Consider the following 26,638-nt stretch of genomic DNA (forward strand, 5'->3'; position numbering starts at 1 on the left):
CACTGTATCCAACAAATATACGTTTCTCCCCCTTTCTATCGAACTTTTTCCTTTACCCGTTGTAAATTTGATGTAAATTTCTTAGCCGTTATTAAAAAGGCCTTAAACATTTGAATTCATCAATACTTTCATTTTGAAAATGAGAGCATACGAAAAATTCAACACTTCGGTCGAGGAATTTAATTGGTTTGCCGTAAATTAAACACATTTGAGTTCATCACTACTTTCATTGTGAAAAATGGGAGTATACTTTAAAAAACAAACTCTTCAGCCGAGGAGGCCGAGGAATTAAATTGGTTGCCCGTAAATTAAACTTGATGATGACGTGTATAAAACACCAATTTTAAAAATTTATCAATGATGAGACGAGATACGCCCTATGCTGCTTATGGTAACAATATGTTGATAGAGCCATGATGAGATGCACTCGTTTTTGTTTTACACATAAAGTAGTATTTTAATATTCGAATGGGAGTGATTTTTTATTTGTTTTTTCATCATTTTTATTAAAATGCAATAAAAATAGAAATATGGGATTTGACAGGATAGAAAGATATCTTTGTTGAAACTAATCAAACATGGGATTTGACATTATAAAATGATATCTTCGTTGAAATTTGGGAGTCGGTGAGTGAAGATATTTCACTTGGGATGTGATCATTGATTGGGAGGGGTCATGAAGTTGGGTTAATTTCTAGAATAAAGATTAAGACTAAATTGGGTAACGATTAAGATATTTTTCTTACGAGCACGACGGACGTACCTCCTTCGTTTCCCATTCGATATTGGACTTGAGGCCACCTCGAAATATTTTGTTTCACGCCATGTCGGGACTGTAGCCTTCACGTATTTATGACACATAGCCGGCCCTTTTTTCTCTCACGGGATCATAAGACATAATTTAATTTACCAAATCCAATTATGTTTTATAGATCGCACACTCTGAAATAGTCGACTCTGTATGTTAGAAAAATTTACGCTAAGAGGCATAGGGCTTTGACTTTCGCGAAGTTTCTTTCGCGTAGCTCAATTTCGCCCACGGCGGAGTTAATTTCCCGCAAAATTGACTTACGCAGAGGCATAGAGTTATGATTTTCGCGAAGCTTTTTTCCTGACGCGTAACTTCGCACCCCAGAGGTAATTTCGTGACTCTATGACTTTTCGGGAAGCTATACCAAGACTTATTCACTCACTGTAAAAATAGAACAAAACAGGTTTGGAGCGACATACTAAAAACATAGTGTTAAATTCTAAAACATGAAAATATATTTACATGAGATTGCGATTCATTCACTAAATGAAACAAAGGTTTTACAGTGATTCACACTTAGACTGAATAACACACAGTGAAACACAATCACTGTTGCTTTCACGCGCCCACCAAAATTTGCTCCACCATTTTCTCCTCAGATACCGTAGTTCTTTTTCTCTTTAACTCTCTTACCTTCTCTTCTACAAAATGACTTTTACATTCATATTTAACTCAACATATGATTTTACATTTAATTCATGACTGAGCAAAAGAATTAATATGATTTTGTTATTGAGTGTAATCAGAATAACTCAGGTGTTTGTGGAGTGTGGGCAATAGTCGCTAAATAAATGCTTGCCCATATCTATTTAGCAAAATACATTAAATGTTTTAAATTCCTTGTTGCGTTTCGGAATGGTTCATGTGTGCTTCAGAGCCTCCATTTTCAAACAGAGACGCAACCTGCAAAAATACTTCTGACAAATATGGCGGTTGTCATAGTGTTCCTTGCAGTGGTTGGGATTATTATTTCCAACACTCCCCCTTAATCACAATTGCCGTCATTGACAATTCCCAAACAGGTTCTGAGATAAACAAAACTTTCACATGTCAATGGCTTTGTGAAGATATCAGCGAATTGTTCCTATGACCTGCAGTGTTGCAATACAATTGTTAATCAACTCTCTTATAAAATGATATTTAGCATCAATATGCTTGGTCCTCTTGTGGAAGATAAAATTCTTTGATAATGCAATTGCTGAGGTGTTGTCGCAGAAAATAGTTGTTGCTCCTTCTTGGTCATGACAAAAATCCCTCAACATGCATCTCATCCAAACTGTCTGACACACTGCTACTATTGCTACGACATATTCAGGTTCTGTTGTTGACAGTGACACTATTGGCTGCTTCTTGGAGGCCCATGAAATGACTCCGGAACCCAAATGAAAAACATATCCTGACATGCTCTTTCTGTCATCGACACTGCTTGTCCAATCACTGTCAGTGTAACCAACCAAGCTGAAATCACTTGTTTCTATGTACAAAACGCCACACTGTTTTGTCCCATTGACATACCTTATAATCCTTTTCGTTGCTTGCCAATGTGTCTCCTTGGGTGTCTCCATGAACCTTGACACCAAACTTACTGCATACATTATATTTGGCCTAGTGGCGGTCAAATACATCAAGTTGCCTATCATGCTTTTGTATAATGTCGGATTGACATTGCTACTGCAATATTCTTTGCTCAACTTCAACCTTATGACAGTTGGAGTTGGTGCGGACTTAATGTTCTGCATTTTAAACCTCTCCAAAATGTCTACCACATACTTCTTGAGAAATAAAAATGTCATTTTCTATTTGCTTCACTTCTATGCCCAAAAAATATCTTAGCAATCCCAAATTAGTGATTTCAAATTCACTCTTCATGACTTGTTTGAAATTAGCGATGAGGAAATCATCACTACCTGTAAAAATCAACTCATGTACATATAAGACGACAATGAGAATCTCACCTTCGCTCTCTTTAATGTAGAGAGTGGGTTCACCATCACATTTGTCGAAACCATTGTTCAACAAGTAAGCATCTATCTTGTTGTACCATGCGCACGGTGCTTGCTTTAACCCATAGAGAGCTTTCCTCAACAGATACACTTTGTCTTCTTGGCCTTCAACCTCATAACCAAGCGGTTGCACAACATACACTTCCTCTTTCAGCACTCCGTTCAAGAACAATGATTTTAAGTCCATCTAATACACTTTCCATTTATGTTGCGCGACAATTGCCACAACTGCGTGCATTGTCTCCATCCGCGCGACTAGTGCGAATGTCTCTGTGTAATCTCTTCCATGTTGTCGCTTGTATCTTTTGACAACTAGTTTTGCTTTGTGCCTTTCAATATTTCTCTCAATGTTGTTTTTTGTTTTATAGACCTACTTCACTCCAATGACATGTTTTCCTTTCGGAAGGCTCATTAACTCCCATGTGTCATTCCTTTCTATTCCTTCTATTTCTTCCTCCATTGCCGCAACCCACTTTTCTTCTTTAACTGCATCTTCAAAATGGATTGGGTCATCTACATGACAAAACAAGGCAAATAAGGAATTCAGACCAGCGCTACTATCAAATTCATTCTGCTCATAAATTTCATTTAAATTTCTGAATTTTTGTCTTCTTGTGCTTGCTAAAGATGGACTTGACATGTCACTTGGTGTCACGCTTCGTGGTGTGCTTGGAGAAGCACTTTCTTGGCTGCGCGAAACTGTCCTATTATTTGTTGATGGCATTGCTTGTTGCCTGCTTTGTTGCACTTGAATAGGAGTAGAGGGAGTCACTGTTGAGGAATTACTTGTTGCTGTTAATTCCTCTTTGTCCTCATGTGGTATGCATGCTTTGACATTGACTGTCTTTTCTAAACTTCCATCCCATGCTTTCTGTTTTATGAACTGCACGTCTCTGTTGATTATGACTTTCTTGGTTGATGGATTGTAGAGTTTGTATGCTTTGGATTCATCACTGTATCCAACAAATATACAATTCTCCCCCTTTCTGTCCAACTTCTTCCTCAACTCATCTGGGACATGTGCATACGCCATACATACAAAAAATCTCATGTGAGTGACACTATATTTTCTTCCACTCGATGCCTCTCCAAGAACTATGTTCTGGACACTTTTGGTTGGACATCTATTCAAGATATATGTTGCACAAGTGACAGCGTCAACCCAATAATCCTTTGGCAGATGCTTTTCCCTCAACATACTCCTTGCCATCTCCATAATGGTCCTATTCTTCCTTTCTACCACACCATTTTGCTGAGGTGTATACCTTGTTGTAAATTGCTTGTGAATTCCATGCTCCCTGCAAAATCGAAGGAAATCATTTGAGATATATTCGCCACCTCTGTCAGTCCTGAAGACTTTGATGTAGTGTCCGCTTTGCTTCTCAACAAGAGCCTTGTATTGGCAAAAGCGCTCAAACACTTCACTTTTCTGTTTTAGGAGAAAGACCCATGTCTTCCTTGTGTAGTCATCTATGAAGGTCAATACATAGTGGCTGCCACCAATTGATGGTGTCTGCATTGGTCCACATAAATCTGAGTGGACAATCTCCAAAGGTGCCTTTGCCCTTACTGACTTTCCTACTGGAAATGTCTCTCTATGTTGCTTGCCCAAGATACATCCTTCACATAGGGTGTCTGGTTTTTCTATAAATGGTAAACCCTTCACCATGCCTTTCCTATGCAGCGAATTCAAACCTCCAAAGTTGAGATGTCCAAATTTCAAATGCCATAACCAATTTTCATCTTTTACCTCTACTTGAAAGTTTATTTGTATGACAATTGTCTTTTTTCGCGCAGCTTCTTGTGAGTTCATAGATAGTTGTGCTTGTGTACCTTCTTTCTGCAAATCTGATTTTAATTTTAAGGGAAACATTATATTGTTTGTCATCTGAACCTTTGCAATCAGCTGTTTGCTTGGAGGCCTATCCAAAATTGTGCATACATCATTTTTGAAAAAGACATTGTAGCCCTTTTGCATGAGCTGTTCAATGGTTATGAGGTTATGTTTTAGATAGGGAACAAACTAAACATCTAAAATGTACTTCTTCTCTCCCTTCTTTGTTAGGATATTAACTCTTCATTTTCCCATGACAGAGACTTTGCTATCAGTGTCTAATGTCACTTTAGATTTCACACTTTCATCTAGATTTGAAAACATTTCTATGTTTCCTGACATGTGGTTGCTACACCTTGAATCTAGATACCGTATATCACTCTATTTTTCTTGTGCTACATTACAAGCTAAAAACATGCTATCATGGTTCTAATTTTATTTTGTGAAATTTACACTTGGTTTGTTACTAATGTCATATTGCTTCTTTCTACATTCATTTGCATAATAACCATACTTCTTACAGTAATGACATTGAGCTTGAGATTTATCATACCTCTGACCTTGTGCTTGATTTTGGCTTGGGCCTTGACTTGGATTTTGAATGCTGCCTCTTCCATTTGAGCTTGAAGCATTGCTTCTTCCACCTCTATGTGTGCTTCTTCCTCTTCCTCTAGTATATTATCTTCCTCTGCCTTGACCTTGACCAAATGATACTTGTGTCTTGAAGGCATGCTCCAATGAGGAGCTTGTTTCTCTATTCAGTCTATGTTCATGAGAAATCAGTGATGCATTAAGCTCATCCACTGAGAACTGTGAGAGATCCTTTGTCTCTTCTATGGCCACAACAATGGCATCAAACCTTACTGGCAAACTTCTCAAAACTTTCTCAACTATTCTTCTTTCCTCAAGTGTCTCACCATGAGACCTAATTTGAGTAACCAAACCACTTACATGTGTAAAAAATGAGTCTACATTCTCAGACTCTTTCATACAAAGTGTTTCAAAATCTCTCCTCAACATTTGCAGTTTTGTTGTCTTGACTTTTGCCATGCCTTGGTAGGTTGTTTGGAGGGTGTCCCATGCTTGCTTGGACTTCATTGTTGCTGCAACCCTTGGGAAAATACTTTCATGAACTGCTTGGAAAATATAAAACAAGAAATTTTGAATCCTTCTTCCTGTTGTCCCTTAACAAATCTATTTCTTGTTGAGATAAGGCATTATATGCTGCTACAACCGTTGGTTTTTGAAAACCATTCTCCACCAAATCCTAAATGTCTTGAGAAGAAAACAAGGTCTTCATTGTAATAACCCAATAATCATAATTTTTTTCCATTAAACTGAGGTAGCTGAGGATTAGTCAAGCTTGTGCTTGATGTCGCCATTTCTATGTGAAAAAAAACTTTTTACCTGTTGGTAAATATGCTAAAAACAATCTGCCCTCAAAACAATTCTTAATGCTAGTAAAAACACTTGTTTTTACATTAACAATATTTAACCTGCTCTAAGTAATTTCGCCCAGCTCTATGACTTTTCGCGAAGCTATATAGAGACTTAAGAAAAATATTCACTAACATGAAAATACATTTACATGAGACTGTGGCTCATTCACTAAGTAAAAAAAAATGTTTTACAGTGATTTACACTTACGCAGAATAACACACAATAAAACATAGTAATTGTTGTTTTCACATGCCCACCAAAATTTGCTCCACCATTTTCTCCTCAAAGACCCTCGATCTTTTTCTCTTTAACTCTCTTACCCTCCCCTCTACAAAATGACTTTTACATTCATATTTAACTCAACATATGATTTTACATTTAATTCAGAGCAAAATAATTAATATGATGTTGTTGTTGAGTGTGATCAGAATCGCGTAGGTGTTTGTGGAGTGTGGGCAATAGTCGCTAAATGAATGCTTGCCCATATCTATTTAGAAAAATACATTAAATTCTTTAAATTCCTTGTTGCGTTTCAGAATGGTTCGTGCTTGGTTTCAATGCTTCCATGTTCAAACAAAGATGCAACTTGCAAAAATACTTTTGACAAGTATCGCTATTGTCAGAGTGTTTATTGAGGTGGTTGGGATTATTATTTCCAACGCTGTAGAAGAAACGATCATGGCAGATATGGATGTTTCAGGAAGCATCGCCACGAGATGGGGATTACTGCAAGGGAGCCAGCAGTGGGAGGGACTCCTTGACCCTCTCGACTCTGATCTCCGTAAAAGCATACTCATTTATGGGGACCATTCTTAGGAAACCTACAATACATTCATCAGTGAGCGCTGCTCCAAATACACGGGCAACTCCAGATATGGCGGCCCTCATTTCTTCGACAATCTCGGCTTAACAAATCGGCCGACAGAGTGGGGATACGACGTTTCCAAATTCATCTACGCCACCTCCACCATTGATTTGTCGGAGGCATTTATTGTGACTTCCCTCTCCCGCGAGGCATGGAGTCGCGAGTCCAACTGGATGGGCTACGTTGCCCAAGTTACTGACACTGGAAAAACCCAATATGGGTGACACGACATCACAGTGGCATGGAGAGGAACCATCGATGTTGAAATCTAATTTCAACGCAGACCACCAGAAACCGTGAACCAAGCCAGAAACTGTTCACCGGATTTTCTCGGAGCGATTTGCCGACGAAGGAATAATCCGGGAAGGAGCTCCGATACAATTTGGAGCTGACACGTGGTTCAGCCATGACGTAACGCAACGTCATTTTCTCGGGCGTTAAAGTTGGGCAGCAAACAGGTTTCCGATATTGTTGACCTCCGTCGGATTTACTCCATCGCTCTCCACCGTTGATGAACTAAAGCTGCATACGAGGTGCATTAAAGGCTTGCGTGGATTAAACTTTTGGTTGACCGCCGTAGGTGAAAGAGTTAATGTTGGTACAAGATTTTGGTGGCCCGTTTTAATATGAGTATGGGCACATTACAATATATTTTCTTATATAGCACGTAAGTTTCTTTTTTATGAAAAGGTATGGTGCATTTAAAACATAGGTATGGGCACGTTTTAATAGAAGCCTATGACTTTTACGGCAGGTATTAAAAATAAAAAATCGTATGTAATATGTTTGTTTACTGTTGACTTTTATGTATTGCACACGGGAGGTAAAAATGGATGCGTATTCACAGCAGTGAAAAATGTTGATGGTGCGGTAAAAAGAAGAAGAAGAACCAGAGGATGTATGCACAGCAGTGCACGAATACATTTAGTAATGTTTTGTGAAGTTTTTTTTAAGTAGCGAAAACCATGTGTGGTTTTGCACGAAGTAAGTTTTTGTAAGTTTGTGTAAGTTCTGCTTTTACAGCAGTATGTAAAATTGTTTTACACCAGTGAATGAAAATGGAGACTTTACAGCAGTAAGTTATTTTTCACAGCAGTGAATATAAAAGGGATTTTACAGTGGTAAATCTTTGTATCAGTTTTTAATGAATAGAAAGTCTTATGGTGGTGAAATACTCTAGTTCTCTGTGTGAAATTTTTTTTAAGCTGTCTGTGCATAAAAAATCCTGTGGAGGTAAAACAGAGCATTGCCTCTGTGTTTAGTTTGAATTTGGTTTTTGGTATTTTCCCATTAAAAATACCCAACAGTGGTATCAGAGCAGGCTTAGGCTCTTTAAAAAAAAGTTAAAGAAGCTGAAGGGAGAAGGTTGTTGCTGCAGCAAAACTTCTCAGGCAGACAGAAGACTCAGACAACAAAGGATTCAGGTATTCTTCATAGCTATCTTGTTTGTTATTGAAGAGACAGTCAGTGTTTTAAATACACAGTCAAGGAATGGCCAGCACAAGCACTGGTATGGGTTTGTTTAACACCCAGCTACCACAGTTTAATGGGAAGAACTATGACTACTGGGCAATAACCATGACAGCCCTGTTTGCCTCTCAAGACTTATGGGAAATAGTTGAAGATGGTTTTGAAGAACCAGCAGATGAAACTGAGTTCAATGCACTAACTCAGGGAGAGAGAGATCAGCTGAAGAGCAATAGGAAGAAGGACTCAAAAGCCCGTATGTTGTTGTATCTAGCAGTAGACCAGAGTGTGTTTCCAAGGTTAGCAGCAGCTAAGACAGCCAATGAAGCATGGCAAACCCTTAAGACAGCCTATCAAGGCATGGAGAGAGTGAAGACAGCAAAACTACAATTGCTGAGAAAGGATTTTGAGAACTTGAACATGAAGGAGTCAGATAACATTGACTCATTCTTCACTCATGTGATTGGTGTAATCACACAAATGAGAACTCATGGAGAAACCATTGAAGACAGAAGAATTGTGGAGAAAATATTGAGGGTCTTACCCTCAAAGTTTGATGCCATAGTCACCACCATCGAAGAGACAAAGGATCTCTCAAGTTATTCAGTTGATGAGCTACATGCATCACTGATAACTCATGAGCAGAGGTTGAGTAGGAATGAAAACTCATCCCTTGAGCAAGCCTTCAAGACCCAGATGTCCTTTGGAAGAGGAAGAGGTCAAGGCAGAGGAAACAAAAGAGGAAGAGGCAGAAGCCAGAATAGAGGTGGAAGGAACAACTCATCAAATGCACAAGGAAGAGGCAACAATCCAAATCAGAACCAAGGCCAAGGCAGCAGCCAACAAGGAGGACAACATCATGCTCAAGGACAAAGGTATGATAAATCTAATGTTCAATGCTATTATTGCAAAAAGTATGGACATTATGCTAGTGATTGTAGAAAGAAACAGCATGATATGAACAACAGACAAAATGCAAATGTTACAAGAGAAAACAGCAGTCAAGAAAATGTCCTGTTAGCTTGTAACATGGCTGAAACACATAGTGAGGACATATGGTTTTTAGACTCAGGTTGCAGCAACCATATGACCGGAAACATAGCCTTCTTTTCTGCCCTAGATAAAAATGTGAAATCAGAAGTCACACTAGGAACTGATAGTAAAGTGTCTGTTATGGGAAGAGGAGAAATAAAAATACTTTCAAAGCAAGGAGAAAGGAAAACCATAGCAGATGTATACTATGTCCCCGGAATGAGATGTAATCTCTTGAGTATTGGACAGCTTATCCATAAGGGCTACAATGTTTTCTTTAAAAATGATGTGTGCACCATCATGGACATACCACCCAGCAAAAGATGCATTGCTGAAGTGAAGATGACAAGGAACAGGATGTTCCCTCTCCAGATCAGGGCAGACATGAAGAACAAAAGGGAAATGGCAGCAGTCACCCAAGAGGCCTTCCAAAGCGTGCCAAAGGATGAGAACTGGTTATGGCACTTGAGATTCGGGCATCTAAATTTTGGAGGTCTAAACTTATTGAGCAGAAAAGGAATGGTAAAGGGATTACCATTGATAGAGAAACCGGACAGCCTATGTGAAGGCTGTATTTTGGGAAAACAACATAGAGAAAGTTTTCCATCAGGGAAGAGCATAAGGGCAAAGACACCCTTAGAGATTATCCACTCAGATTTGTGTGGACCAATGCAAGCTCCATCATTAGCTGGCAGCCAATATTTCCTAACATTCATTGATGACTGTACAAGAAAGACTTGGATATACTTCCTTAAAAACAAAAGTGAAGTGTTTGAGAAATTTCAAAACTTCAAAGCACTTGTGGAGAACCAAAGCGGGCTGCATATAAAAGTTTTGAGAACTGATAGAGGAGGTGAGTATATCTCCAAGGAATTCCTAAGATTCTGTAGAGAAAATGGAATTCATAAACAGTTTACAACTCGGTACACTCCGCAGCAAAATGGAGTTGCTGAAAGGAAGAACAGAACCATCATGGAGATGGCAAGGAGCATGTTGAAGGCAAAGCATTTGTCGAATGAGTATTGGGCTGAAGCTGTACATTGTGCAGTTTATATATTAAACAGGTGTCCTACAAAAGCAGTCATGAACAAGGTGCCGGAAGAGGCATGGAGTGGGAGAAAGCAAGGAGTCACCCACATGAGAGTTTTTGGGTGTGTGGCCTATGCACACATACCAGATCAGCTAAGGAGGAAGTTGGACAGCAAAGGGGAGAAATGCATCTTCATTGGATACAGTGATGAATCCAAAGCCTACAGGCTGTACATTCCATCTACCAAGAAGTTCTTTGTCAGCAGGGATGTTCAATTCATAGAAGAGGAAGCTTGGGATGGAAGCATAGAGAAAACAGTCAATGTCAAGAACTGTTTGTCTCATGATGAAGATGAAGAGGAGGTGGCTGAAATGAATCCCCAAACAACAGCGCCAACACAAGGACAGCAAGGTACACCATTGAGGATCAATGAGAGTGCTTCTCCAAGCACACCACAAGGAGGAAATTCAAGTGCATCTTCAAGCACTTGCACACCAAGTGAACGAGGTAAGAAGTTTAGAAATCTAAGTGAAATTTATGAAGAAGGAATGAATTCCTTATTTGCCTTGTATTGTCATGTTGATGATCCTATTCATTTTGAAGAAGCTATTAAAGATAAGAAATGGATAGAAGCTATGGATGAGGAGATGAATGCCATAGAGAGAAACAAAACATGGGATTTGGTTGAGTTACCAAAAGGCAAAGAAGTCATTGGTGTGAAATGGGTCTACAAGACCAAGAGCAATGCTGAAGGCAAGATTGAAAGGCACAAGGCAAGGCTGGTTGTCAAAGGCTACAAGCAGCAGTATGGGAGAGATTATGAGGAGACTTTCGCCCCGGTTGCAAGAATGGAAACCGTGAGAGCAGTGTTGTCCATGGCAGCACAAAACAAATGGAAAGTCTACCAAATGGATGTGAAATCAGCATTCCTAAATGGAGTGTTAATGGAAGAGGTTTATGTGGAACAGCCTCTCGGATATGAGAAGAAAGGTGAAGAGCACAAAGTGTGCAAACTGAAGAAAGCTCTTTATGGGCTGAAGCAAGCGCCAAGAGCATGGTACAGCAGGATAGATTCATATCTATTGGATAATGAATTTGACAAATGTGAAGGAGAACCCACAGTCTACATCAAAGAAAAGGATGGTAAGATTTTGATTGTGGTCTTATATGTTGATGATGTTATTTTCACAGGTAATGATGATCAGCTCATTAAGAATTTTAAATCAGTCATGAAGGATGAATTTGAAATGACTGACATGGGTTTCTTGAGATACTTCTTAGGCATAGAAGTAGATCAAAATGAAAAAGGAATTTTTATATCTCAAGCAAGATATGTAAATCAAATTTTGAGCAGATTTAAGATGGAAGAATGTAAGGCAGCCATCACTCCCACAGTAATGGGATTAAAGCTCAGCAGAGAGGACAGCAGCAAGGATTTTGATCCTAGTTTGTACAAGAGTATTGTAGGCAGCCTCATGTACTTAACAGCTACTAGGCCTGATTTAATGTATGCTGTTAGTTTAATTTCCAGGTTCATGGAGAGGCCAAAGGAGGCACATTGGCAGGCAGCAAAGAGAATTTTGAGGTATGTCAAAGGCACCAAAATGTTTGGAATTTTATATCATGCCTCAGAACATTCAGATTTGGTTGGGTACACAGATAGCGATTGGGCTGGAAGTGTAGATGATCGGAAGAGCACTTCCGGTTATGTTTTTAATATGGGTTCAGGAGCCATTTCATGGGCTTCTAAGAAGCAGTCCATTGTAGCATTGTCTACAGCAGAGGCTGAATATGTGGCAGCGACAGCAGCAGCTTGTCAGGCAGTGTGGATGAGAAGAATGTTGAGAAGCTTAGGCCAAGAACAGGCAAAAGCGACAGTGATTTTTTGTGACAATAGCTCAGCTATTGCATTGTCAAAGAATTCAGTGTTTCATAAGAGAACGAAACACATTGATACAAGATTTCACTACATCAGAGAATTGGTGAACAATGGAGAAATTGTCCTAGAACATTGCAGGACTCAGGAACAGGTTGCAGACATCTTGACAAAGCCATTGGATCAGAAAAGCTTTGAATTTTTGAGGAAGTGTCTCGGTATGACCGAATGCCCAGTTGTTGAAATTAAAGGGGAGTGTTGAAATCTAATTTCAACGCAGACCACCAGAAACCGTGAACCAAGCCAGAAACTGTTCACCGGATTTTCTCGGAGCGATTTGCCGACGAAGGAATAATCCGGGAAGGAGCTCCGATACAATTTGGAGCTGACACGTGGTTCAGCCATGACGTAACGCAACGTCATTTTCTCGGGCGTTAAAGTTGGGCAGCAAACAGGTTTCCGATATTGTTGACCTCCGTCGGATTTACTCCATCGCTCTCCACCGTTGATGAACTAAAGCTGCATACGAGGTGCATTAAAGGCTTGCGTGGATTAAACTTTTGGTTGACCGCCGTAGGTGAAAGAGTTAATGTTGGTACAAGATTTTGGTGGCCCGTTTTAATATGAGTATGGGCACATTACAATATATTTTCTTATATAGCACGTAAGTTTCTTTTTTATGAAAAGGTATGGTGCATTTAAAACATAGGTATGGGCACGTTTTAATAGAAGCCTATGACTTTTACGGCAGGTATTAAAAATAAAAAATCGTATGTAATATGTTTGTTTACTGTTGACTTTTATGTATTGCACACGGGAGGTAAAAATGGATGCGTATTCACAGCAGTGAAAAATGTTGATGGTGCGGTAAAAAGAAGAAGAAGAACCAGAGGATGTATGCACAGCAGTGCACGAATACATTTAGTAATGTTTTGTGAAGTTTTTTTTAAGTAGCGAAAACCATGTGTGGTTTTGCACGAAGTAAGTTTTTGTAAGTTTGTGTAAGTTCTGCTTTTACAGCAGTATGTAAAATTGTTTTACACCAGTGAATGAAAATGGAGACTTTACAGCAGTAAGTTATTTTTCACAGCAGTGAATATAAAAGGGATTTTACAGTGGTAAATCTTTGTATCAGTTTTTAATGAATAGAAAGTCTTATGGTGGTGAAATACTCTAGTTCTCTGTGTGAATTTTTTTTTAAGCTGTCTGTGCATAAAAAATCCTGTGGAGGTAAAACAGAGCATTGCCTCTGTGTTTAGTTTGAATTTGGTTTTTGGTATTTTCCCATTAAAAATACCCAACAATCGAGTCCCTCGAGTGGATTAACGACTTCGAACTTGGCCAAGACATGCTATCCACTCTCCTTCCCAACCAAACGAGGCTCGACCAAGAGATCGACAAGGTGGCTAGGTACGATGCAAGAGTGCAAAGGGGTTGGTTCTTTATCTACACACCTGACGACCCGTGCTCTCCCTTCAACAAAACCAACACCAGATAACAAGTCCTGAAAGAGCTCAAGCGGCTCCTGGAATTATACAAGGACGAGGAGATCAGCATCACCACCACGGGCCACAGCCTCGGTGCTGCCCTCACCACACTTTGCGCCTTCAACACCGTCGTCAATGGCCTCAATAAACCTTCTGGTAGAGCCACACCGATTCCCGTGATCACCATAGTCTTTGCCAACCCCTGGGTGGGCAACGATATGTTTAAGAAAGTGGTTGACAAGCTCCCCGACCTCAGAGTCCTGCACATCACTAATAACTACGACCTCGTCCCGCTGCATCCATTGCTGGGCTACGCAGATGTCAGTGTCGAGCTACGGGTCGACACTGGCAAGTCACCGTACCTAAAGAATTCCGGTAACGCCTCCCACTGGCACAACCTAGAAGCGTATCTGCACGCGGTGGCCAACACAAGAGGGAAAAACGATCCATTCAAGTTGGAGGTGGATCGATATATTGCCCTTGTCAATAAGTCCACAGATTGGTTGAAGGATAAGTATATGGTTCTTGATTCATGGTGGGTTGAAAAGAACAAGGGGATGGTGCAGGGAAAGGATGGGCACTGGCTCATGCCCAAACCTCCTGACGAAGATGTTGGACAACCTGATCACGGCTCACTCTCTAGTCAATCATAGATGCATTGCAAAGTAGTAATTTATTGTTGCATGCAGCTTCACATTCTATATTTAGCTTCTTCTAGCTTATGTTTTGTTTTGTTCTGTGTTGCCTATATTGAGAACACCTGTATTTGCATATCATGTACACTGGGGTGCAGTTAAAGGCTCTAATACAAAGGCGGAGGCTATGCAGCCTACTTTGGTTTGTTCATTTTTTGGGTATATCTACTATTCACATATTCAGGGACTCCAAAATCATCATTGATTTTGTCTATAGTTGTCTATAGCCAGGCTACCATATACAAGCCTACTCTACAACGCTGGTTACAACAAATCACAACACTTTGGAGTACACTCCAACACTCCTCGATTCAACATATTAGTAGGGAGTTCAATATAGATGCGGACAGTCTCTCCAAAAAAGGCATTCTGGAAAAACTGGATGGCTTACACATTGAGATCAAGATGGGAGACACTTGTATGAGATCAAGATGGGAGACACTTGTATGGAAGCTGGGATGCTGCCACTACCGGGATAAAATTTCTCGCCCAGACATATTTCTTCTTTTCCTTTTTGACTTACTGATGGACTTTCTCTGACATTCTCTGTGGCTATTAGTAACTAGTTACAACATTTCAGTTTTCACCATGATACATGACTTTATCTGTTATATAAGATTTTCAGATACACGACTTTATCTGTTATATAAGATCTTTCTCTAGGCATGAAAGGAGCTCGTTGATATACAAAATAAACTAGACTCCATCCTTCCCACCATGTCTACTCATTATCTTTCTGCTAACATTCGGTCCAATATTCAATCACTGGAAATCTGGAAGAAGTAGCTCCTTTCTATGGAAGAATCCACATGGAGATTAAAGAGCAGGGTGATATGGTTGAAGGAAGGTGACCGCAACACCAAATTCTTTCACAGATATGCTAACCATCGTCACAATATAAACACCATATGGGAGATTATGGACATTGATGGACACATTCACCGGACTCAAGAAGGGATCAACGATGCTGCTGTTCAATTCTTCCAAATGGCATATGGAAACAATGATAATATTTCTGCTGAAGACATTGTTTGGGGCACTGATCCTTACTCGATTATGTATGATTATGAGAAAAATGATGATTTCTTTATGGAAGTCTCTGAAGAAGAACTTTTGGGCGTTCTCAAGTCATTTAAGGGAGACAAAAGCCCTGGTCCTGATGGATGGACGATTGAACTTTTCACACATTTTTTTGATACCCTCAAAGGAGACCTTCTGGGCATGATTGAGGAATCCAGGACCTCGGGCTTCATCCATCACAATATCACTTCCACATATATCGCCCTCATTCCTAAAAACAACACTACAAAGGGCTTCACTGACTTCAGGCCTATTTCTTTGTGCAACGCATTTACAAAATCATATCAAAGACTATTGTTGGCCATATGGATAGAACACTCTCTCGCTACATCACCCCTTAACAACATGGTTTTCTCCCGAATAGACTCATCCATGATGCTATGGCAAATGCATAGGAAGGAATGCACTCAATTCACACCAGACATCTTGATGTTGCTATACTACAAATTGATCTTCGAAAAGCATATGACTGCCTCAACTGGGGTTTTCTCCGACTCGTCCTTATCAAGATTGGATTACAACCCAGATGTGTTAACTGGATTATGGCTTGTGTGGATAATGTCAACTATGCTGTCATTATTAATGGGTATCCAACAAGGTTCTTTTGGGCTGGTAGGGGTCTTCGACAGGGATGTTCACTATCCCCTCTTTTATTCATTCTTGTTATGGACTGTCTAAGTTTGCATATTAAAAAAGCGGTCCTAGAGGATCAATTTCAGCCACTGAAGATGGGAAATAACATCAACATTTCACATAACCTCTTTGTCGACGACATTCTCATTATGGGTATGCTCTGTCGTTTTTCTTGGTTATGTCTCTTTCACATTTTCAGTAGATTTTCTAATGCATCTGGTTTACACATGAATGTTAATAAATCTGTTCTATATCATGGACAATCTGACTTGGAGATTGTTGCATATATCAAAGATTTATTTGGTATTGAGGCAATGCCAATACAAAATGGTTTGAAATACCTTGGTTATCGTATCAAACCCTCTTGCTATAGAATCGCTGATTGGCAATGGCTTGCTGATCGATTCTTCAAAAAGATCTTTGGGTGGGAGTTTAGATGCATGTCTTTAGGGGGGCGGGTTATCCTCACTCAAGTTGTTCTGTCACAAATGGGGGTCTATTGGGCTCATCTCTTCCATATCCCTGCATCCATCATTAACAATCTAAACTGCCTAATGGCAAACTTCATCTGGGGGGGAAGTCGATATGGGAAAAAATACCATTTGACCAAATTATCCAACATCACTTTTCCTAAGGGTATGGGTGGATGGGGAATCATGGACTTTCATCGTTTCGGTGGAGCACTACTGATAAAATCCCTCTGGAGGGGCTTATTTGGAGTTGGAACATGGAGCAAGATCATTCAACATAAGTATCTTAAGGATAAAGATTTCAGTTTTTGGTATAGGAATGGCACCATTGGCATCAAACAGGGATCAACTATCTGGCTAAGCTTCCTGAAAGTTGAAAAGATATTTATCCACCATCTTGCATGGAAGTTTCAATCGGGTAACCGTATTCTCATCGGCATTGACCCAATCTTGGGTGTTGGAATGGATTTCACCATCTCTAAGAGAATTATCCAACATCTAAATGGACGAGGCATTTTCTTCTGGGGTCAAGTCATAAATGGTTGGCAAGGACCACTCCCTATATGGAAAAAAGCCCAGGAATTGGGGTTTTCTGGTCAAAAGGAACGGGAGTGGAATCAGACTATATCTACAATGAAGCATCTCGGCATTTGCCACATAGGATCATAGGACAAAATCATATGGTCGGGAAAGATGGGAACTGATAACATCATAGTTGTTGACACTTACTCTACTCTATCTAACATGGTCGCCAGACAGGGGGAGCACCAAATTTTATATGCCTTTTGGAAAACTAAAGCTCCTATTAAAGTTATACTCTTCACATGGCTTGTCTATCATAATAGAAATCTTGTATGGGAGAATTTGCAGAAAAGGAATTGGCATGGTCCTAGGATATGCACTATTTGCAAAAATGATGCTGAGGATAACGACCACATCTTTCTGCACTGCCAATATACTATTCAGGTATGGAAAAAGATAGCTTCCCTCATTGGCTTCCCGTACATTCACCATATCTGCATTAGGGACTCATTAAAATGGTGGAGTGCACAAAAATCTGCCTGGAGAGCCATTCCCCTTTTCCTCTTCTGGGCCATTTGGAATTGGAGAAACAGAAGCATATTCCAGAACTCTATGGAAGATTTCTTTTTGGTTATTGAAAGAATCACCACTAATCTTTCAATATATTCTGCACAGTCCCCATGCACTAATATCAGTCCACAAAAGCATATAAATACACAATTCATGTACCCTATGGGGTTTTTTGATGGGGCTGCCCAAAGGAACTCTTGTGCATGTGGCTTTTGGATAGCTATGACTGCTGATTTGTCATACAGGGTCTACTGGAATAGTGGTTGCGGTACCAATACCAAAGTAGAAGCATTAGCTCTCTAGGGGGCTCCTGTGGTTCAACAGTTTCCTTGGAAACCCCATTTTGCATATTTATGGAGATTCGAAGATTATTATTGATCAGGTCATGGGGAGGGCCTCCATCAATAACCCCATGCTACAGGGATGGCTGGAAAGGATCGAAATTCTATGGAAACTCCACGGCTGCTCCACAATCCAGCATATTGGAAGGAATCTGAACAAAGAAGCGGACAGATTATCCAAGCAAGGCTTACTGGGGATGATTGGCAAATGGTACTTGGAGATCACTTGGGAACAATACATTTTTGATATGGGCGACTTCCCATTTCCGGGTTAAATCACTGGTTTCCTGTTCACACTCTTTTTGTAATTTTGTTATATATGTCTATAATCTTTTTTCTGCTGCACATTGAGGGAATGTGGCATATAGACAGGACTGTATATGTTTTGATAATACAGTTTCTTTCAGGTGTATAAGATATGTTGAATATTATGTCTCTTAGCTGTATTGATCATCTTTCCTGGGCTTTTGGTGGTGATCAGATCACACTTCATCCTCCTTATCTTAGCTGTATTGATCATCTTTCCTGGGCTTTTGGTGGTGATCAGATCACACTTCATCCTCCTTATCATGTGATTTGGGAAGATCATATTCATTCTGTTGAATGTTGATTGTATGTAACTGTCATATAGTTTATCCATTAATATATTATCATGCTTTTTTCTTACTTAAAAAAATAGTATGTTTGTATGATTGCGGGTTAGCAACTGTCCTATCTCTGATATGCTGTTGTTTTGAGCCATGCAGCAAATGTAACCATTTTCTGACTGAATATATCACTTTTTTCATTAAAAGAACACCTGTATTTGCAGAACTATGAATGATCTGGTTACATAAAGTTTGACATCAAGATCTAATATTGTATCCTCTCCCAGCATAATCTCAGCGCGTTACATTATAATCGACAATGTGACGCTCTCTTTCTCTATATATAATTTTTAGTGATACATCGTATTTTAAATCTATCTTGATTTCGATTTCGGATAATATCTCTAGAGAGGAAACATCAATTTGCCCGGATTCTGGCCGTTTTGGACTTTTTAGGCAATTCTTTCTCAGTAGATGAGGTTTTAGCCGAATTTTGACCTCTTTTAATGATCAGGACCATCTTTCTAAACGATTCTTCCCACTAAATCCAAGATCTGACCACTTTTGACGGCCCAGGCCATTCCTCGGCTTCGGTAGAGGACGCCAAAATACCACCATTGGACCACGACTCACCGGTACGATGGCCCGCGCCTGCGCCTCAAGAGGGCAACTTGCCACTACTTTTAGGGAGACAGATAATTGCCGGTATGAAGGCTCAACATGAAGAGAACCACCTGCAGATGGTATAATGAAGGATTCCTTGCTTGACTAAGGGAAGGTGATGGAGAAATTTTATCGTCTCCATGAGGGGAGAAATGAGACAAAAATTGAAGAAAAGGGACGCCAACTAGCGTTAAATGGTTCACCGTTGTAGAGTGAACGTAATGGCCACTAAGACTAAAAGTACGACGTGTAGTATTACTATGGTAAGAACGCTTGGGGTTTTGGTTTTATTGAGTAGACCAACGCCAAATTTCACGTACACCTTTGTGAAGTGGTTTGCTAGGTTTTGTTAACTTTGTTAAAATTGGGAAGACTTGTCCTCTACTAAGAGGAAGTAGAACATTAATATGGGTAATATTTGATTTTTAAGTGTGGTTAGTGTCTCTTGCTATTACCTTGCTTTAAGAACCTTGGTTTAGTATTTTTCGTGAGAAATTAAGATATTAAGAGCTTTGGCAAATTTTTTTTTTTGGGGAGATAGCTATTATTCAAAGGCATTAAGGTAATTTTTTCTTGAAAATAAGTACTAGCAATAGATTTATTATTGATTTTATGTTAGTTATATTTATATTTTGATTATAAATATCTATTTATTTATTAATACAAAATATTAAGTAAATATTTTTATTTCTTATGATATATTAAAATTTTGTTTTCTATCATTTTATCAGTTAAAAGAATCAAAATTTTATTACAAAACTAAATTGAAAATAATAAAAAATTAATAATAAAAGAAAATTTAAAAAGAAAAGTAGAAAAGTCAAAAGTAAAAGTTAATAAAGTCAAATAGAGAGAGCAAGAAAACAACTCATGAGTAATAGAAAAATCTAAGCATAGTTTCAATTTTATTTTATTTATTTGTGGCTTGAAATTACTCATGCTGTGAAGATTTTTAACCACATTATATACATTAATGAATATAATATAAATATAATAATATTAAATATACCTATTATTAACATAGTGTATGTTTTTTGAATCAGTGATCGGAGAATCCACAGTATGAACATTTTTGTACCAACGTTTCAAATCCCAAGTGGGATCCATCATCAGGGTTGAAGAATGATGATAAAAGAAGAGCAACAAGGCAGAGTAAATACTAATGAGGAAGAACACACTGCCGACAGTGTGTTCTTCATTGAAAATTTCTTCCTCATTAGTATTTATTCTGCCTTATTGCTCTTCTTTTATCATCATTCTTCAACCCTGATGATGGATCCCACTTGGGATTTGAAACGTTGGTACAAAAATGTTCATACTGTGGATTCTCCTATCACTGATTCAAAAGACACAAACCACAGATCTCTTAAATCCAAAAACATAGTGTATGATATATATCTATTTTTATTTATATATAATATGTTAAGATGGTGCAAATATCTAATTTACAATGAATAAGTGTTTATACAAACTTGTTGTTCAGAAAATTTATATCTTCTTTTACTATTATGATAGATGGTTCAATCTTTCTTTAGAAAATATTTTATGAATAAATAATGCTTTTCTTATTTTAATTATCTTTTAATAAAAAAACACTATTTACTTGTGTATATTGCCTTGTCTAGCAAAGACTAAGCTATCCTATGACACTTGTTTGTATAGAATTTGTCCTCATTTCATATTTATATAGGTGGTATTGAATCTAAACAAATAACCTTTTTTAATGCTCTTTGCTATGCTCTTTAGTTTCAAAGGGTTTTTCCTATGCACCTCTAAGATGCACCAGGATAAATGAGAAAATGCTAAAGTCGACATGTTATGGGAGAGAAGGGAGCAGGCTTACCTAGCTTAATGATGGAAGTCTTACAGAGCAATTCAATTCCAAGTGTCTAAGAGTCATTTCAAACAAATGAAGCACGGGGATAATTCAATGGCATTTTAATTAAAAATGAAACATGAGGATAATCTAGTGGGATTTTAATGCTTTGTTGAATGAACAATAAAAGGTGGTTCAAAGTGTCGTTAATGAGGAGGACAACACACACATACACACACATGTTTGAATTACACATCTCCTTCATATTAAGTTATGGAAATCCCCTTTAGGTGCCATAAAGTTTATTTATGGAAAAATTATATAATTTAGAGAAAACCCATGTTTTTTTAATAATCATATGTTACCTTTCCTCTAAAATATATGATGTCTATGTTAATGCTAATATAAAGTTTAGTACTTAAATGCTAAAATTTCTTGAAACAATTTATATAAAAGTCTTATTTTTAGTGTTTAGGGTTTGGTTTATATTTCACTATAGAATTTTGTTTTCCCCATTATAAATAATTAAAAAGTAGGCCAAATCCCATAGAGCGTAGAATAAATAATGACAAGGTGTTATGTTAGGGCACTCTTTGGTGAAAAGGTCATGACTTAGATGCCTCTCAGTCGCAGTTACTCAAGCCACAAGTTAGTCATGTCAATCATCTCAAGAGCCACATCGTCTAACAAACAATAAATAAATAAAAACATAAACTAAATTAAAGATCTTTGTATTTTAGAATTATGATACATACTTACTAGGTTTATAAATTTGAAGCTAAATCCAAAGCATCCAACTCATCCAAAATGTAAAAAAAAAGATACAATCACAAATCTTTTTTATTTTTTTTCTAAATTCATAGGAATGTCAATGTGCTCATATTATTATTACATAAAATAAATATAATAGTAAGATTCTCTCACTTTACATGTTTCAAAAGTGAATCCTTCACACTAAAACCTTCTTTGAGGGGCAAATAACGTGTTTTCTTTTGTTGTACATAATCAAGGTCCCTAAACCCATCCCCTTTGCACAAAACTAATTAATGGTACATAATACGAATTAGACTTGAAAGACTCCATAGAGTGGGCACATTTTGTGGGAGTAGGCCTTGTTTGTATCACTTGCATTCAAGACGCTTCATTTTCCTACATAGGGTCTATGTTTTCCTCTTTGACCATGGTTTAGACCCCTAGACTAATAACTATTACTCAAAACCACTTAATGAAAATCATATCCCACTCAGGGGCTAAAGTTCACATGGATGTAGAAATAATGGTGTAGATTTACAATTGCTCATGAAATTTTAATCAAAATCATAAGACGCAAACCTACTGTATTGCTCCGCGGAATTCAATTCACAATTTAAAACATCAATAACAAACATGTAATGAGAAATAACACACATGCACATAGTATTTTTCCAGGGGAAAGCAATCTACTAAAAACTCCTTTGCATGTTTGCATTAATATGATGAATAGAGATGTATTACAGTTGCTAGCTCAATTTGAGCTCAACCTGCAAGTGAATAACCTATCTCTCTATTAATTGGGAAGTTGTTACCTATACTTAGTTAATTTTTTCCTTTGCTTGAGCCTCTATTTCCTTGCGCAATTTTTGAGTAAATTAGGCCCCTATTATTTAGGAATTTCCTCCAAAATGCTTGCGCAATACCCAAGGTTTGATCATCTGACTACATGCAACACACACACACACACAAGACTAGTCTACAACTAATGTTACATTGCCTTGGAATCTCCATCATAGCTAGGGAACTCGAATTCTCTACATGCACTATTTATTTTGAACTTATTGATCAGTTAACTAGATGATTACTGAGTTAGACTGAAGTCTCACTACACAACTAAACTTCCATTAGTTCCTCCAACAGTTAGAACTAGTTTAACTGAAAGCAACTTGAAATAACTAACCTTGATTGCTACAAATTAGCAATCACACATTCTTAACTGAACTCCAACTCCTCTAACTTGAATTTATTGAGTAAACTGAGCAACACAAGACATGTCACACACTTTAACTTCATCCAAATTGTCTGCTGATGTGGAAATTCGAATTTTCTCAATTTGACCAAGGAAAAATCAAATTGAGACTTTCTTGCTGCATTTTTCAACACTACCTCTCAGAAAGAAAGGGATTGTCAACCACCCCTATCCTACACCTGTGGAACTCGAACTTCCCTCTTGACAAATCCTTTGTCAAAATGTTGGCATCTTGTTCCTCTATCAGAATGTATTGTAGCAACATTATCTGCCTCTACACATAGTCTCGTAAATGTTGATGCCAGATATCTGTACATTTGGATGGATCATGAAATACAAGATTCTCATAGATCTTAATGCAACTCTTATTATCACAATAAATCACAGTTGGATCCATCATCCGACCAAATAGTCCCACAAGTATCTTTCTCATGCAAATCGCCTCACATGTTACTTAACTTGCAGCCATATATTATGCTTTTGTCGAGTTGAGCACCACAGATCTTTACTTCTTTTTGTACTAGGAAACCACTACGGACCCAACACTGAAAATCCACATGATGTAATCTTTTGGTCGGATGAATCCCTGCCCAATTTTCATCTGTGAAGCCACACCACTTCACTCCCTTTGTCTGCCTGTACCATAGCCCAAAGTGGGTAGTGCCTCTAAATTATCATAAAACATGCTTAGTTCCCTTCCAAAATAATTTGGTTGGCCAAAACAAAGCTTGGCCTAGCTGGTTGACTGCATAGCACATATCTGGTCGTGTGTTCACAAGATACATTAGTGAACCCACTAGTTGTCGATAAATGGTAGCATCCACTTCCTCCCATGAAGTGGCATCCTCCTTCCTCCGGTTGGATGCTAGAGGTATCTCCATGGGTTTACAACTCTCCATGTGGAATATTTGTAGTATCTCATTTGCATACTTTCCTTGAGAAAAAAATAGTTCCCCATCACCTTTCCTTACTTCCAACCCGAGGAAGTAGTGCATGAGACCCATATCCTTGATTTCAAATTCCTTTGCAAGGTCCTCCTTGCAAGATTTGATCAATTTCTCATCATCGGTTAAACTAAAACCATCAACATATAAGACAATAATAAGAAATTTACCTTTTACCAAAATATGATAGAGGTTTGAATTTGATTCACTTTTGGTGAAGCCCAAACTAGTGAGATAATTGTCGGTCATGGTGTACCAAGCACGGGGTGCTTGTTTGAGACCGTACAAAGCTTGCTTGAGTCTGCACACATGAGTCTCCTGATCAAATGTCTAAAAACCTTCTGGTTACTTGATGTACACCTCCTCCTTAATAACCCCATTGAGAAATGTTGTCTTTACATCCATCTGGTGGATCTTCACCCCATCTGCACAGCCAGAGCGAGAATTGCTCTAATGGATGAATACCTTGCTACATGAGAAAAGGTCTTCTCATAGTCAATTCCCTCAACTTGAGAGTACCACTTAGCCACAAATATGGCCTTATACTTCTCTATGATTTCGTATGTTGCATGCTTAACATTGAAGATCCATCTCGAACCCACAACTGATTTATCTTCTGGTCTTGGCACCACTTCCCAAACATTATTCTTTACAATGGATTCATATTCCTCCACCATTACATCAACCCATACATGTTACTCTATTTCTTACTCAAATGAGGTGGCTTAGTCTCTACAAGCTCAACCATTATATCCATGTAGCCAATGTACTGATTAGGTGAGCTCCTTTGCCTGCACAAATTTGAAGGAGATCCCACATTCTCCCTCGCATCCTACACAAGTCTATCAACTTCCCTGGTTCTTTTCCTTCCTTCTTTGGATGTTTCTGCTTGAGTGGATGTCTCCACTCTCTACTCCTCTACTTTTGGTTTCTCCACAACTTCCCGAGCCTCCTCCTTTGAGCTAAAATATCCTCTTTTGGTGGGATCTAAAGCTCCCTCTCAAGAGAGCACTGCATCGCTTTCTCCTCATCAAAATTTACATCCCTTCGCACAACTGTCATTTTGAGGGAAGGTAAGTACACATGGTAGTTGTGAGGATTTCTTGTGTAACCCAAAAATACCCCCAAATTTGTTGTTGGCTCAAGCTTCTTCCTTGATTCTTTGGAGACATGCCAGTTAAAAAAGGCTCAAAAAATCCTGAAGTGCGGTACATTTGGATTTCTCCTCGAGAAAGCCTCCTCTAGTGTAATTATACCAAGAATTCGAGGAGGAATATGGTTATGCAAATAGATTTTTGTGTTGCATGCCTCATCCCAAAAATGTAGAGGTAGGCCTTGGTCATGTAAGATAGCTCTCGCTGCTCCAAAAATGCTTTGGTTCTTGCTCTCAACTACCCCATTCTGCTGTGGTTTTTGGGGTGGTATCAACTCTCTTCTAATGCATTCTTTCACACATAAATTTTTGAATTCATTCGAAACATACTCACCTTCATTATCGCTCCTAAGAGCCTTCACCTTCTTATCGATTTCTTTCTCAACCAGTGCCTTGAATTATACGAACTTGGATAATGTATCATATTTCTTCTGCATGAAGAAGATCCAAAACTTCCTTGAGAAGTCATTAGTAAAAATGACAAAATATTTGTGGATAAATGTCTTTCGGAATGATAACATCATTAGGATTTGATCGACGTTTCAAACCAGCCAATGTCGAGCTCATTCAAATTGCCGAGTCTTATTAGCCATTTCTCTTCTGTGTAGGGTAATGATGTTAGATCTAAGACTTTTGTGATCGATATTGTAGATAAATGTCTTTCCAAATAATCACATCATTAGGATTTGGTTGACATTTTGAATCAAGAAATGTCAAGCTCATTCAAATTGCCTAGTATTATTAGCCATTTCCCTTTCGTGTAGGGTAATAATGTTAGATCTGAGACTTTTGTGATCCATATTATAGATAAATGTCTTTCGGAATAATCACATCATTAGGATTTGGTCGACGTTCGAACAAAGCAATGTCGAGATCGTTCAAATTTCCGAGTCTTATTATCCATTTCCCTCCCATGTAGGGCAATAATGTTAGATATGAGACTTTTTTGATGCATATTGTAGATAAATGTCTTCCGGAATAATCACATCATTAGGATTTGGTCGACGTTTTGAACCAACCAATGTCGAGCTCGTTCAAATTGCCGAGTCTTATTAGCCATTTCCCTTCCGTGCATCGTAATAATGTTAGATCTGAGACTTTTGAGATCCCTATTGTAGATAAATGTCTTTCAGAATAATCACATCATTTGGATTTGGTCGACGTTTTGAACCAACCAATGTCGAGCTCATTCAAGTTGTCGAGTCTTATTAGCCATTTCCCTTTTGTGTAGGGTAATAATGTTAGATCTGAGACTTTTGTGATCCATATTTTAGATAAATGTCTTTCGGAATAATCACATCATTAGGATTTGGTCGA

General features: G+C 38.4%; 1 pseudogene; it reads left to right on the plus strand.

The window, feature by feature from the left end:
• The first annotated feature begins 6,766 nt into the window (after positions 1-6,766).
• Positions 6,767-14,498, plus strand: LOC149162447 (phospholipase A1-II 1 pseudogene; annotated as a pseudogene).
• The last annotated feature ends 12,140 nt before the right edge of the window (positions 14,499-26,638 follow it).

This window comes from Pinus tabuliformis, chromosome 5_2 (genome assembly GCF_031772625.1).
Source record: "Pinus tabuliformis cultivar Carrire ecotype Pingquan chromosome 5_2, CPIR1, whole genome shotgun sequence".
In the NCBI taxonomy this organism is placed as follows: Eukaryota; Viridiplantae; Streptophyta; class Pinopsida; order Pinales; family Pinaceae; genus Pinus; species Pinus tabuliformis.